Below are 15220 nucleotides of genomic sequence, written 5' to 3' on the forward strand. Positions count from 1 at the left end.
ACCGTTGTTTGCCATTGCTTTGTTTTTGACCGCGTCTGCACCTGGCTTGTTTTCGTTACTGTAGAAAGTAATGGTTTTGTGAAACATGAGGTATCCTCGACAAACAGGGTCACGTAAGACAACATCGCCTATGCCAATCGGCCAGGGCCGTGCAAGCCAACTCCAAAGCGGCGGAGTGCTGTGCAGCTAAAACAAGCATAGTGCACGCCGTACCAACAGCAGTGCGCATCGGTACTTGTATGTGTACGCGTATTTTCGTAACTTTCATTGTTTACTGCCCCATTTTTACTGCTGTAAAATGAATATGCATTACATTTAAGCGCAAATAGCTCATTCGGCATGCTTATAAGGCCCGCCCAATTTGCGTATGCTTTTGCCGGCCTCAGCCAATCGCACAGCTGGGGACATATGACATCATAGGTACTGCTGTGGGAAATGAGCTAGTGGGTCGCATGGCCATTCCCTTTTTCCTAATTATATAGCTTATTCGAGTGAAGTGCAGCTAAAAATGGTGTCAGTATGATTCTAACGAGGCAATCTGTCGAATGAATCAAACTTGTGTGTTGTCTGCATGGCCCCTCTAAGCAAAGACAAGGCAGCCAATTTTTTTATTTAGGCTGCCTTCATGCACACAGTACGGGACTCCTGACATATTTACAGTTGCAATAAAAATCAGAAAAAGAACGAATATACATTGGACACTCCACAATGTCCAAAAACAAAGGAATAATGTGCGAGTGAGCTACCTAAAACACTGCGACAGAAGATCATATACATCAAGGCAACTAATAAAAACCATGGCTAGTGCATAGCCACTACGCAGCTCATTTGTTAAGAGCTTATGCAAGGTAAATATAACTGGTAGCGAAGCTTCCATAGAAGCCCATACGTTCAGAAAATGGCGGCTCTTAAGCTGCTCATGGGGCTTAGCGCCATCTGTGTGAGGAGGGAACACTTCCGGCGGAACAAAAAATAAACAGGATATGACGCAAGATCCGGTCAGAAAGTGACGTCATTTTGGTGGCATTAGCGGGAAATTTGACTTCAAAATAGCCTTAGCAGGACTCTGATCGCTGAGGGCTCATGTCATTGCCATCTGACGCAAGTTGGCGAGCCCTTGGCGTGTGTGCTTCAAGTCAACGCCAGCTTATACTCGTGACTAGAGAAACGCACTTTAGCATACTGTCGTATGATTCGCCTCGGTGTTTATAAAAGCATCTTGCATCTTCTCTGAACCTTTATTCTGTATTCATGCCTTCCACTGCTGTACAAAAGCAATCAGTTGTTTATTTTGATTGCAGCGGGTGGCAAACGTACACCCCCCCCCCCCCCCCCCCGACCGGAATTTTTTTTCTGCCTTGGGATACAGAGCCCAAAATGACACTTGACCACTCTCCCCGGCACCCCTTTTATATAAAAAACGTGCCCACTCCTTACCCCGATACCAATTTCTACCAACGCCAGTGCCAAGTTTAATTGCGTCGCACATACGCAGGTAGGCGTGCGTGCTTTAAGTATAGATCAAGGTTATATAATGCTTGCTCAGTTTGTGTACTTCTGCTCTAAGAGAAGAAATAACGCAAAGTAATTGTATAATCAAGACATTTGAATTTTATTCCAGGATGAACATAAAACAAATTTACCACACTGCACAAAATGAGCACGTATACAATAAGTACAAAATGTTCGTGGGCACTACATGCATTATGATTTTCCTTACGCGCCGAAAAATTGACTTTACCCGTAACACATAGCATTATGAGCAATGAAAGCGTCAACAGCAGAACTACTTCCAAACAAGAGAAAAGAACTAGGCACTGCATCTTGACGTAAAAAACCGGGCCGCAGGAATGCCGATTCACGAAAGTGCAGCGAGCACACTGCAGCTGTCCCGGCGTCTTATCAAGTAGACAAGGGTTTCTACAGAAGTTCACTCAGCATTCACGCCTGCAATTTCCTGGTTGCATTATTAGGCAAGTGTCGCAACAGATAAGTAAAAAGAGGAAAAATGGATCAATGCAAACGAAAGCGACGGCAGTATGTAAAAGCACATAGCAGGAAAGATCTGGCAGCAGCGCAGCACGGAGCAGCACAACACAGTACTGCGATGGAAATAATGCTTGCGCATACAAGTGCGGGAAGCAACGAGCCTTACAAGCGTTGTAATGCAATAGAGAAGACACTGAGATAGACAATAAAAGCGACTCGTTTAAATTCGAGTGGTACTACGCCGAGAAGTCCTAGAGTAATTGACACAACTTGCGCTGAGCCAGCCTGAGGTGAAATCAAGAGATAACTGTGACATAACAAAGCTTTAGACCCATTTTTTTCGAAGCACCACCACGTCCCCTTACACAACCCCCGTGCACATACTAACAGTACAATAGTTTCGCGTTACCTGTGGAAATGAGAGGAAAATGGTGCAGTAAAACGCCAGGTGTACGGGAGTTGCTGTTGCAACTTGTACAGCACATCGTTTCTGTAGGTACCGACGAAAGCGCTCCGCTCCAACCGTTGGCAGCATCGTCCCGTAGTTCACCGTGCCTGCCGGGCACGGTACTAAACGTGTTCACCGACGATACAACGCACCTCGCAAGTCCACGCACGGCAAAAATTAAGTTCACACCAAATTAACAAGGAAAAACGAATGCAAATGCGCACCACCAAAACACACGAGGGGCGTTTCCTAGCAGACGAACTTTAGGAGCGCCTTTCCGATCACTACAAGGACTGCATCACAAAGCAATGACATGTGCCATTCTTCAGAGGGCGCTACAAAAAAGGTTTTTGAGAATGAACGGCATTTTCATAAATTATTTATACACTGTGCCTAAATAAATGTGATTCAGAAATAAATATAGTTTGTAAAATATAATTGTTGTTTTATTGTTGAACAAAACTTGGTTTTTTGTTACTAGTGTTTGTTCCCTCCTCACCTAGTCGCGCTTCAATCGCCACTCCCATAAGCCCCCATGCTGATGTCGCTGGCAATAGGTTCTGAACCGCTTTTTGCCCGAACCTTCGCTACCATTTATATTTACCTTGGCTTATGTGCGTCCCCACAAGTTGGCTGTGTAAACCCACTGACACCTAACAGAGTCCAAGGCTCGACGAAAACTCGTCAGGGGAGGGTGATTCATTGATGAAATACAAGCAGGCACTCGCCTGGTCAAAAACAAATAAATAAAGACGCCTTGGGGCCCCTACTGGCCCCTTGTTCACAATGAAGAGGGGGTGAAAGGTCGCGACTATCTATAGGTTCGGTGGCGCAGATTGCGCATGTATATCTCGGGGAGACTACCCCGCTACCGGTTAGTCGTGTTTTTAGTTGGTTGAATATGCTCTGATCCTAAAAGTAGTCGTGTTGACAGGCGCTTCTCTGATGCGATTATGCTTGCGGAATCCTAATCGATGGAGTGGTCAGTAGCCAGGTGATGATCCGCCGAGGCAATTCAACTTGCATTGCCTTTTTTGACATCGTTCTGGTGCTATTGAATTCTAAAAATTTCCAGTTTCACCTATGTAGGATTAGGAACGAAAAAGAGACGCCGACCAGTCCAAACAAAACGTACTGACGTTTGGGCTTCCAGCACGGAAGCCTTGTTCACAATAAATGCATCACCAGAAGTGGGTCGTTTAAGTGGGCCCTAATAATCGCTGCAAAGAGCGTGCGTAGATCGGGTTTAGATTTCCGTCGTTACGATTGACTGTGTTAGATGTGGTCTGAATGATTAGTGATTCCAGCTGTAGCCGTGATGCTGTCACTTTTTCTGTAGCGACGATTCTTGCATTGTCCCAATCAATCTTGTGGTCATTCACGACGGCGTGTTCGGCTAAAGCATTGTTGCGGACGCTTTTATTCTTTACGTCACGTGCGTACTGCTGCAGACGATTCTTATAATTTCCTGATTCCCCGATATACACGCCACTGCAGTTTGCACAAGGTATCTCGTATACCACACCGTGGAAGCGCTCCTTGGGCAAGCGGTCCTTGACTCTCACGAGCTCATGGCGCATCTTTTTGGCTGGAACGTGGGCCACCTGCACGTCATATTCCCGTAGGATACGTGCCAAACATTCACTTGTTCCTGGAAGGTAGGGCACAGGAGCTCACTTCATCGGGGCAGTTGGCGTTCCGTTGCGTTTTTAAAGTGCCTAGGGTAACCGCAGCTAGCCAGGTCGTCCCGTACCTTTGCCGTGTCCACCGCCGCATCCTCGGGCTTCGAGCACAATCTTTTCGCACGCTGCAGTAGCGTTCTAACAACAGCCGTCTTGCGGAAAGCGGGGTGCACGGAGTTGAAGTTCAGGTAGCGGCCTGTGTGCGTTTCCTTGCGGTACACGCTGAAACGTAGCCTCTGGCCCTGCCGAGACACGAGGACGTCCAGGAAGGGAAGTCTGCCATTGGCCCCCTCTTCTGACGTGAACTGAATGGCATGTTCCATACTGTTGAGGTGGGCCAGCAAGCTGTTCGCCGCGTCTTTCTGAACGACGCCGAAACAATCGTCGACATAACGCAAGAACACTTTTGGTTGAGGGGCAAAGGAGGCTAGCGCGCGTGCTTCCAGCGCTTCCATAGTCAGGTTCGCCGCCGTGACCGAAATAGCGGCACCCATTGGAGTCTCCTGCCTTTGCTTGTAAAAATGGCCTATAAAGACGAAGTACGTATTGTTGAGGCAAAAATCTAGAAGCCTGCGTAGTTCTGGAACATCCATCGGTGATCTCTTGGGCAACGTCTGATCAGCCTTGAGAGCAGCGGTGCATAGGTTGACAGCTAGGTGAATCGGAACGCTCGTGAAAAGGGACTTCACGTCGAAGGACACCATCAAGTCGTCTTTCTCGATCACGGTGTTGCGAGTCTTCTCGACAAAATCGAAAGAATTACGAATGTGAGTGGTCCCTTTACCGACGAGCGGCGCCAGAACTTGGTGCAGGAACTTCGACCGCTCGTCGGTAAAGGGACCACTCACATTCGTAATTCTTTCGATTTTGTCGAGAAGACTCGCAACAGCGTGATCGAGAAAGACGACTTGATGGTGTCCTTCGACGTAAAGTCCCTTTTCATGAGCATTCCGATTGACCTGGCTGTCAACCTATGCACCGCTGCTCTCAAGGCTGATCAGACGTTGCCCAAGAGATCACCGATGGATGTGCCAGAACTACGCAGGCTTCTAGATTTTTGCCTCAACAATACGTACTTCGTCTCTATAGGCCATTTTTACAAGCAAAGGCAGGAGACTCCAATGGGTGCCGCTATTTCGGTCACGGCGGCGAACCTGACTATGGAAGCACTGGAAGCACGCGCGCTAGCCTCCTTTGCCCCTCAACCAAAAGTGTTCTTGCGTTATGTCGACGATTGTTTCGGCGTTGTTCAGAAAGACGCGGCGAACAGCTTGCTGGCCCACCTCAACAGTATGGAACGTGCCATTCAGTTCACGTCAGAAGAGGGGGCCAATGGCAAACTTCCCTTCCTGGACGTCCTCGTGTCTCGGCAGGGCCAGAGGCTACGTTTCAGCGTGTACCGCAAGGAAACACACACAGGCCGCTACCTGAACTTCAACTCCGTGCACCCCGCTTCCCGCAAGACGGCTGTTGTTAGAACGCTACTGCAGCGTGCGAAAAGATTGTGCTCGAAGCCCGAGGATGCGGCGGTGGACACGGCAAAGGTACGGGACGACCTGGCTAGCTGCGGTTACCCTAGGCACTTTAAAAACGCAACGGAACGCCAACTGCCCCGATGAAGTGAGCTCCTGTGCCCTACCTTCCAGGAACAAGTGAATGTTTGGCACGTATCCTACGGGAATATGACGTGCAGGTGGCCCACGTTCCAGCCAAAAAGATGCGCCATGAGCTCGTGAGAGTCAAGGACCGCTTGCCCAAGGAGCGCTTCCCCGGTGTGGTATACGAGATACCTTGTGCAGACTGCAGTGGCGTGTATATCGGGGAATCAGGAAATTATAAGAATCGTCTGCAGCAGTACGCACGTGACGTAAAGAATAAAAGCGTCCGCAACAATGCTTTAGCCGAACACGCCGTCGTGAATGACCACAAGATTGATTGGGACAATGCAAGAATCGTCGCTACAGAAAAAGTGACCATCACGGCTACATCTGGAATCACTAATCATTCAGACCACATCTAACACAGTCAATCGTAACGACGGAAATCTAAACCCGATCTACTCACGCTCTTTGCAGCGATTATAGAAGCCCACTTAAACGACCCACTTCTGGTGATGCATTTATTGTGAACAAGGCTTCGGTGCTGGAAGCCCAAACGTCAGTACGTTTTTTTAGACTGGTCGGCGTCTCTTTTTCGTTCCTAATGTACCCTCCCGGCCAGACGGGATTCCATCATGCTCTCGATTTCACCTATGTAGGATGCGTCGCAATCCTTGCATGGAATTTTGTAGGCAACACCGGGGAATCTTGTTTTTTCTAAAGGGTCCTTCACGCGTACCAGCTTCTGATTAAGCCTGTTCGTTGGCACGTGTGCAATTTTAACGCCATATGTGCCAGACACCCTTGCAAGAGCTTCACTGATGCCTTGCGTGTAGAGGACGGCAGCGCGGTTTTGCCTGTATTTTTCAGGAACCCTTTCGGGGGAGGCAACTGAAGCCCGCAATTGTTGCGTCCTCACAAGCTTTGAAGGGTAGCCATTGCTGCGAAGGTCCTTCCTTACCACGGCTAGCTCTTGCTTGCGCAGACCAAACTCAGAGCAGATTCGTGATGCGCGTGAGAAGAGTGCAGCGGCGACGGAGCGTTTTTGGCCTATAGGATGCGCAGAGTCGAACCCCATGTATCTACTCGTGTGCGTCGGCTTTCGATACACACTGGTTGTAAATCCTTTGGCCGACCGTCTCACAAGTACGTCGAAGAAGGTGATCTGTCCATTATTTACCTGTTCCATGGTGAACTGGATGCTTGGAACACAAGAGTTTAGATGCTCAAATAAAGGCATTACGTCTCGGCGGTGGATCACACAAAAACAGTCGTCTACGTAGCAGACAAACATCTTGGGGCCGTCTTGTACGAGTATAGCGCAGAATTTTCTAGAGCCTCTAAGGCAATATTCGCACAGACTGCTGAAACGGAAGCTCCCATCCCTGTTCAAAACCGCTCGTCCGTTGAAAACAAAATATATGTGTTCTGCAGGCCAAATTCCAGGAGACAATATAAGTCTTGCGTCTCAATTGGCGAACGTGAAGGCAGAGATGCATCGTTCTCTAGTAGATCCTTGCAACTCCGGACCGCGTAATTTTGCCTGGAATTTGGCCTGCAGAACACGTTTTGTTTTCAACGTACAATGTTACAAGCAGCAGTTTGGAACAGCGATGGGAGATTCCATTTCAGCAGTCTGTGCGAATATTGCCTTAGAGGCTCTAGAAAATTCTGCGCTATGCTCGTACAAGACGGCCCCAAGATCTTTGTCTGCTAAGTAGACGACTGTTTTTGTGTGATCCACCGCCGAGACGTAATGCCTTTAATTGAGCATCTAAACTCTTGTGTTCCAAGCAACCAGTTCACCATGGAACAGGAAAATAATGGACAGATCGCCTTCCTCGACGTACTTGTGAGACGGTCGGCCAAAGGATTTACAACCACTGTGTATCGAAAGCCGACCCACACGGGTAGACACCTGGGGTTCGACTCTGCGCATCCTATAGGCCAAAAACGCTCCGTCGCCGCTGCACTCTTCTCACGCGCATCACGAATCTGCTCTGAGCCTGGTCTACGCAAGCAAGAGCTAGCCGTGGTAAGGAAGGACCTTCGCAGTAACGGCTACCCTTCAAAGCTTGTGAGGACGCAACAATTGCGGGCTTCAGTTGCCTCCTCCGAAAGGGTTCCTGAAGAAGACAGGCAAAAACGCACTGCCGTCCCCTACACGCAAGGCATCAGTGAAGCTCTTGCAAGGGTGTTTGGCACATATGGCGTTAAAACTGCACACGTGCCAACGAACAGGCTTAAGCAGAAGCTGGTACGCGTGAAGGACCCTTTAGAAAAATCAAGATTCCCCGGAGTTGCCTACAAAATTCCATGCAAGGATAGCGATGCATCCTACATAGTTCACTGGAAATTTTTAAAAGAAGAATTCAATAGCACCAGAACGATGTCAAAAAGGGCAATGTAAGCTGAAATGCCTGGGCGGATCATCACCTGGCTACTGACCACGTCATCAATTGGGATTCCGCAAGCATAATCGCATCAGAGAAGCGCCTGTCGACACTACTTTTAGAATCAGTGCATATTCAACCAACTAAAAACACGATTAACCGGTCGCGGGGTAATCTCCCCGAGATACACATGCGCACTCTGCGCCACCGAACCTATAAATAATCGAGACCTTTCACCCCCCTTTCATTGTGATCAAGGGACCAGTAGGGGCCCCAAAATGTCTTTATTTGTTTATTTGTTCTTGACCAGGCGAGTGCCTGCTTGTATTTCATCAACACCGAACTAACCCGCCTGAATCACAACTTTATAGACATTGAGCAATTCTTTGATTTGGTTTATTGTAGCAAGCTGTCTTGTTTATTTCCTTATTTTTTTGGCAATTCCTGTCTCATTTGAAATTGGGAGACCAGATAGCTTTTACTACGGGTCATGCACTGGTGACAACAAATATTTGATTTCACTTTAAACAATTTTGAGTTCTGTTTTATTGCTCACCAGCCAATGACCTGAAATATAAGAGGCTCTTAAAACATGTGCTGGCATTTCTTTCCTGCACTGTAGTACAACTAATCATGACTTTTATCATATTTTGTTCACAAATTGTAATATTTAGAAAGTATTCAGCTGAATGAAAACGTTATTTCAGAAGCATGCGCAATCAACAAGGCCTCAATGACTCTCCCCACGTGGTTCACTTGTTTCTGTCACAAATAACCTGATTGCAGCCACATTCCACCCAAGACGAAGGTAACATACCCTCTGGGATGATGAATATTTAAAATGCCTTACGAGTAAGTGCTCAGCACATGAAATTGTGGCATTAAAACAGAAGATCCGTCTGCGGCATCCTTCACTTGGGGCACCGCTTGATCACAAACTTCGAGAAGCTGAAAAATGCTCCATGTGCCGCTCCAGCCAGCAGAAACAATGGAGGACGCAAGTTGGTAGGTGGACCGTTGGCATCCTGCGATTGTGAAGATTTTTATTTAGTAGATGCTCTTCTTTTTGTACCATTGTTCATTTTTCCTTTAACAAGCAGCTGAACTCCTGCAGGTTCTACGAATCATACAAGCATAATAAAATGCAGCAATGCAGAACAATTGGCAGGTTACCTCAATTTTTCTTTTCTAGGAATGAAAATAATGTAGGTAATCTATACACAACTACAATCAAACCTTTCAATTTTTACCGACTTCACTACTAACAAGCCCGCATACACGTTAGACATGTGAGAAAGCTGCTACATTTATGCCCACAAACTTAAACAGGCATCAGAAATCGGCAGGGAACGACGTGTTACCTTTAAATGGCACTTTTTTTGTTCAAAACACGTAAATGGGCGAGAAAGGCCCATAACTATGATTTCGTACCCTTATCTGGAATGGTTTTCAGGCAATGCTTACATCTCATTTCAGTACCTTCAGGTGGTGGAGATCTTTGAAAACTCATTGCGGGCAAGTGGGTTGTGTTCAAGCTCTCGTATCTCGCCAGCATATGCTGGATTCCAGCATTCCCAATTCAACGTGACGACTCGAATGTGGTGGATGCAAGAAAGAATACGCACACGCCAAGGGCGTAGCCGGGGGGGGGGGGGTCGAGGTGCTCCCCCCCCCTTCTTCATAATGTTTTATGCCAAGGCTGGGGTGCGGTTTAGGCAGCCTGAAAAACCGCCTGAAGTTACCTGCAGTTTTAAGGACATTCTTGCTCACATAAAGCTGAAAACAAGGGCTATGTCAACGTCTGATCCCTGCGCCCACTCCAGATGCTGTACCTGTCAATATATACAGCCCGGCTGCATTTCGCGCCGGATACACCGACAAGCACCGGGAACCTGCCGCGAGCCGATCAAAACAGCCCCACTGTTTCAATGGCGGAACAGCACGGCCGGGGAATGGCAGAACAGCAGCAAAAGCCGCATATAGGCTTACATGTGGTCGGGAGCGTGTCATTCCTTGTCTTTACACTGGTACAAAGTATAATCACATGACAGAGCATGTCGCTGTATTTTGTTCAGTCAACTATCAATCCTTGATATGTTTATTTTTCTACTGACATCGCATTTCATTGACTATTGCAGATCCATAATTTCTGCTGCATAAAAAGCATTGCTCTGCCCATGTTGTATTTCCTCCACATCAACAAAACTACACAATTCTCCTTATTGCGGAGCTTTGTTTTTTTTTGGCACTATTCCACTGTTTCCTTGACCTCCCTCTTGGTTAGAATCAGCATTCTGTATTTGCTTAACCGGAATTTTACTGAAGCCATGTCTGTTTCGATTTAACAGATAGAAATATAATGAAATTTAAGAAACGTGCAACAAGCTCAACGTTCAACAGCAGTGCAATAAGGTGTTCTGCTTAGCGCAAGTGTACTACTCACGTTACTAGCACAAAAAATAACAAAAGGCGATTACTTAAGGACGAAGACGCACGTTTGCTAGCTTCACCGCCATAATATACGAATGCGCCGCATGTACAGTCCACTGCGATTCGATGGTTGTCGCGGGAAAGCTACTCTTTCAAACGAAGCAGAAAGAACACCAGCTTTAGCAAATATTCCATGCAAGTTTCGTTATCGTCGGCGTAATAAAGGGCAACCAAGTCCAAGTCTGTGCTTGATAACAACGAATGTACAGCTTGAAACCCAAAGGGTGGCAAGTCAGTCGTGCGGGCCATTGTTGTATCATGGAACAGCCAACAAGGGAGCGAAGAGTGCGAAATCTCGATTTTCATGGTTCCGAAACGAAACCGTGGGCTGGTGGCACGCTTAGCTGCTCGATGCTGGCGCGATAACCTTCAAATCGTGCTCGACTGTACTTCATAGCTGACAAGAAAACTTAATAGTCCCTTTTCTAAAGGAAAATCTAAAACACGAGAATCTTGATAGCAAACATTCAGTGTGGGCCTCCACTTCCTCCCGACGAACTTCGGGGACCGCGCGCCACTCACGAGCGCACTCATGATCACGCTCACGAGCGCGGGTCCGCCTAATCACCTGCTCTGCGGACGAATGATTCGCCCGTGGTCTGCCCATAGACCAGCGAACGGGAATTTAGGTGATCCTAATTATCATCACCATCTAAGCTCCTTAAAGGAGCCATGAAGAGAAAACACAAGTTTGGTTCATTCAAAAGATTGTCTCGTTAGAATCATACTGACACCACTTTTAACGTAAACTTCGCTCAAATAAGCTACATAATTAGGAAAAACGGGAATGGTCATGCGACCCACCAGCTCATTTCCCGCAACAGAACCTATAATGTCACATGAGCTAAGCTCTGCGAATGGCGGAGGCTGGCAGAAGCAGACGCCAATTAGGTAGAGCTTACAAACTAGACGAATGAGCGATTTGCGCTTAAATTTAGGGCACATTCTTTACAAAGCAATAAGAATGATGGGACAAACAGTGGAAGTTACGAAAGCACATGTAAACATAGAAGTACTGATGCGTTCTGCTGTTCGTACTGCGCACAGCATGCTTGGTTTAGCTGTGCACAGCACTGCGGGGCTTGGGGTTGTCTCAGACGACACTGGCCGATTGACGCAAGCAACGGTGTCTTACGTGACCCCATTTGTCGAGCGAGCACTGTTTCAGGGAACGAATATTTTCTCCCAGAACAAAAACAAGCCAGATTTAAATGCGGGCAAAAACAAACCAAACGCTTGCCACGGTATGGTGGCGCCATCTAGGTTACAGAACGTAAAAAAAACGCGGGAACAAACCAACACCACTGTACAGGGTGGAGACAACCTTTGAACGGTCCCGTGCCGCCGCAATTGGGCCAACAGGCTCAACGCGTTATTCTTTTCGTTTCCCACGAGACCTAGCAACGCGAAACAGACAATATGATTCAAACTTCTTCAGTAAACCGCGTTGCGGCGATAATTTTAGCGCGGTTTTGACACAATGACTTGCTTCGGCGGCGAGCGAGCAACCGAAAATGGCGGCGCCAGCGTATACGTGTCTCTGCCCTGTACAGCGGATGCGTGAATGAAGGTACTCTAGGCTGCAGAGCGGTCGGTTCCTGTGATGTCATTTGGGACCACGAAAACGCACGATTGAGCGGGAAAATCAAAATTTTAACCTAAATTGTTTAATTTCTCAGTGAATAAAGCACCGTCTGTATCCAGACAAGCGCTGGGGGCACTATAAAACACGAAATCTCTCGAATAAAACCAACTTTACACAAATCGCATGTTAAAGTCAGTTATTTCAAGCATCGTTTGCAAAACAACGCGCAAGATGCCTTGCCTACATATTTCCCCGTCCCATCTTTTGGTCGACCACGGCTCCCCCCCCCCCCCCCCCCCGAAAAAAAATTCCTTGCGCCTGGCAAACGCCCAATCAGGAGTACGTTCAGCATGCACGTCGGTTGTTTAAAAAAAAGGGTGTAATGTATTGCTCAGAAGACTCAATGCTTGCACGTATCTTGGAGCAGCAACGGCCTTGGCAGATGTGTTTGAGTGGTTTTCCTCTCTCATAACATCCACAGTGCTTTCAGGAAAAGCCCCAGGCCTAACAATTAGCTTGTTCCAGTTAAGAATAATGCTGCGGATACTTTACATTTTTCAAATCTTTTTCTTTGTGGAAGGATGTTTGTTTATTGGCGGTACAGCACTAGCGTGCGTAAATCGCAGCCTTCAGAACCCCAATCAGGCATGTTTAAATGGTACAGGCAGTTACATAACTATTTGAAAAAGTGGACTGCAAGGACTGTCAATTCACATGATAAACATCCAAAAAATAGTTGAAAACAGAACTGGTAAGGCTTTATCGAAGACTAAACTACAAAGGTAATAACATTTTTGTGTCACCACCTAAGAAATATGGCTTCACCGTAAACATGACTAACACCAGGAAGTTCGTATACATGGTGATTAACTGCTACGCCCACATTATGATTTTGGGTGAAACTTTGAGTTTTCCGAAATTAACAATAAAGGTTGCCATTGAGCGCCTACATGTTAGGTTATGCATGAAACACCAATAATTGTTACGGGGGAGAGAACTTGTACATACAAGTGACCGAACAATATTCAAGTATGATAGCCCACTGTGCTACCAAAACTGTGTTTGAAAACTTACGCTCTGGCGGCCAAACACTGTTGACAATGCTTGTGGCTCTTGTCCGGTTGAATGGAGGGACGTGATGCGCTCAGACCGTCCAGAGGTCTAAAACGGGATGACACATGATTACCACACATGCAAGAATGGAAATGATTAGGTGCACGAACGTTACGTCTCGGGCAACACAACATTCAGCCAAAATCACTGCCCGCGTACCGCGGCACCGTACACATGGTGAGGTGGCTCGCCGCAAACGCAACGAAGCTTGCGAGGCGCGCACATTCGCTCGCAAACGATTCTCCCTCGCAATTCCTAACACGGCACAAACGACTGCGGTGATCAACGAAGCCGAAAACGCTGCGCAGCACAGTTTAGAGGAGTAGCCGCCCGTGTTCTGATAAACTACGCGTAAGACGTGGTTCGCAGTGGTGAACTCTGAAGCTGTTCAATATAGTGCTGCGGAATGGGAAACGTTACTGAGTTACTGAGCGCCACGGCGTTACTGAGCGCCAGTGCGTTTAGCGCTCAATGCATGCACCACAATGTTCTTTCGCACATCGCCTTTCTAGAGACGAGCCCTCTAGGTTCAACCTCGCCAGTTCAGTTAAACAATTCACACACGCGTGCTCCTGTTAACGAATCCTTAAAGCGGCGATGACAGCTACAAACGACATCCAGTGACAAGAAAGGCGGCAAATGTGACGAGACAGCTTACCGAGAGGAGCCGACGCAGAAGAGCGAGCGACGTTCAGAGGCAAGCGCCAACGAAATTAGCCGTCTTCAGGTGGCAAAGTTGTTCTCAAATACTCCATCGCGAAGTCGAACACGACAGACACAACCGAAGACGACGAGGTGCCCAATTAATCATAATAACTGCGCTTGTTTAACCGCACACCACTGTAAACACCATGGTAAACACATAAGACGGGTCACGGGGTATCTGTACCGGAATCCGGCCACGCCGCCGCGCGCCGTACTCAGGGAATCGGCCGTTGGCAGGGAGTTGCGTAAACAAATTAAAACGACAACAATAAATAATTGCCTCTTTTACTGAATATAACATAATCTTTAGATTTATTATTTATTGTGTGTATTATAATAAAGAAGCTTAGATATTTAAAGTTTACAAACACAAAACGCGAACTGAAGCTTTTGGCGCTCGATTTGAACGTTAAAAAAAGCAGCAGATAGTAAGATAACACTGCGCAATGAAATTTGGCAGTGTTCTAGTGTAAGTAATCGTATTATTATTTGGCGTCTGTTTATTTAGCGCCCGATTTCATGCCCCTACCTCCCCAACTTTTGTTTTCTTTTGATATCTGCCTTGTTCTCCAACGTTGTTTCTGCAGGAGAAACTATGTGGTCTGTTTATTGCATTTGTACACAATATTTACGGTCGCTAACAATAAGAATGGAATAAAATTGTGATTGCTAGTACGTTATAACTCCACTGAGTGACGAGAATGACTGTTGTCAGAGAGGGCTATGATTGTGCTGGTGGGGCAGGAGAGGAACAGGGAACGACGGAATGATGATACAGATGTCACAGTTCAAGGCTGTGCTGTGCTCCGTGCAAGGCTGTAGAAAACAAAAAGTGGGAGGGGGAGTGTTATTCTGTCGAAGTCGTAACAAGCAAGGGCTGATATTTTTTCCTGTTTCAACGTCGGTGCTGCCGATGCTTTTTATTGAATTTGGCAGCTTTTTTTTTTCTTTTGAACATTTCTGACGAGGTTGGGAGGATGGTGCAATGGGATGTCTTTTTGAAATTATATTGCATGCATGGCCTCAATCAATGAAGAGCTGAACACCTTTCCCACACCCTTTCAACACCCTTCTTAAAAACAGGGTGTTGAGGTTGGTCAACACCCTTTTTTTCACGCAAAAAGGGTAGAGAGCTACGAAAAAGGGTGCGGAGATTCAAGAAAAAGGGTGTGAGGGCCTCCCAACACCCTTTTTTCAATTATTTTACACCTTTTTTA

At 46.9% G+C, this 15220-nt stretch overlaps 1 protein-coding gene and 1 long non-coding RNA gene across 2 annotated transcripts in view; both read right to left on the reverse strand.

The window, feature by feature from the left end:
* The window catches only part of LOC144158363 (uncharacterized), an 83462-nt gene that overhangs the window by 50006 nt on the left and 18236 nt on the right, over positions 1-15220 (reverse strand). The window lies entirely within an intron of this gene.
* On the reverse strand, positions 8520-14142 carry LOC144158364 (uncharacterized). The gene is made up of 3 exons (XR_013320034.1): positions 13957-14142; positions 13260-13346; positions 8520-9135 (listed from the first exon to the last, which is right to left on the reverse strand). It is a non-coding gene; the product is annotated as an uncharacterized LOC144158364 (long non-coding RNA).

The sequence above is a fragment of the Haemaphysalis longicornis genome, unplaced genomic scaffold (assembly GCF_048455015.1).
Source record: "Haemaphysalis longicornis isolate Haplotype H1 unplaced genomic scaffold, Haemaphysalis longicornis Haplotype H1 scaffold_10, whole genome shotgun sequence".
NCBI classification, from domain to species: Eukaryota; Metazoa; Arthropoda; class Arachnida; order Ixodida; family Ixodidae; genus Haemaphysalis; species Haemaphysalis longicornis.